Here is a 1,509-nt window from a genome sequence, read left to right on the forward strand (position 1 = left end):
TATATATATATATATATATATATATATATATATATATATATGTGCATAGTTTTGTTTCTGGATACAACCTTCTAAAAAGCGTTGTAACAGTTACAGGGTACTAGAATATTCTAAAACAGTTACAAATATTCTTATGATATCCATAAAAAAATAAATATTCTGAATATATTTTGATGAAAGAATTCTGATATTAAATAGCATCAGTTTGCCCCGGCCAACACCCCTCTGTTCACTTATTCAATCACACACAGAAGTACGCCAATATGCACATATGTACGTATAAATATATTTCAATCTTCTGTATTATATATCTCATTTCACAGAACTCAACTTGTAATTACACTTTCGTTGTCTACATATACACATATACATACATCAATGTATATGTATATACATAAATACATACATATATATATAAGAGAAGTCAAAAATTATCTGCACTTTCGCTATAATATATCTTTATTGTTGTCACCTTCTGCGTAGGTGTGCTTATAGTCGGTACTATTACGGTCACGTGATCGAAGTCTGAACTTGGTCACGCCATTTTCTTTCTGGCTTTACAGAGAAATCATGGCTACTCCACTAGCAATATGTACCAAAATAGAACTAAGAACAGTGATCCAATTTCTCTGTTTGGAAGATATGTGGTGCTGAAATTCATCGGAAGCTTTTAGTACAATATGGGAACAGTGCACTACTGCGTAGAAGTGTGGATGCATAGAGTGAGAAGTGCAAATGTCTTGAGGTCTACCAACGTTTACTCATTCACTACAACAATGGGGTCGAGGAATGTTGGGGCACAATAGTCACAGGAGATGAAACGTGGGCTCTTCATTATGAGGCAGAATCCAAAAGACAGAGTAGAAACATCCTGGCTCGCCAGCGACGAAGAAATAATCCAAGACTCAGTCTTCCGTATGGAAGGTAATGCTAACCATTTTTTGAGATTCAAAAGGCCCTATACCGGAAGACTACTTGGAAGAGGGGTGCACAATTAACAGTGCAAGATAGAGTGCTTTGTTGGCCAACAAACTGAAGACAGCAATTCACACTAAACACTGAATCCTATTGTCAAAGAAAGTTTTGTTGCATGACAATGCACACTTACACACGGCCACCTAGACCGTTGAAACCATTAACCAATTGGGTTTTGAGGTGTTGAAACACCCTGCCTACAGCCCAGATCTCACCTCTTCCAATTATTGTATTTTGGGATTGCTCAAAGATAGTTTATGAGGTCGTCGATTTCCTATGGATAAAGACATAAAGGGCTGCAGAACCAACCAAAAATTTTCTTTTGAAGGGAATATGTAAGCTTGTGGACTGCTGAACCTAGTGTACCGAAAAGGAAGGAGACTATAAAGAAAATGGACGTACTTGTTTCCCCCTGCTTTTGTCTAAAATACATTGAAAAAACAAGAGTGTGTATACTTTTTGATTCTCCCTCATGTATATATATATCCTTATATACTTACTTTCATATGTAATATATAACTCCATTTGAACATG

This window comes from Octopus bimaculoides, chromosome 21 (assembly GCF_001194135.2).
Source record: "Octopus bimaculoides isolate UCB-OBI-ISO-001 chromosome 21, ASM119413v2, whole genome shotgun sequence".
NCBI classification, from domain to species: Eukaryota; Metazoa; Mollusca; class Cephalopoda; order Octopoda; family Octopodidae; genus Octopus; species Octopus bimaculoides.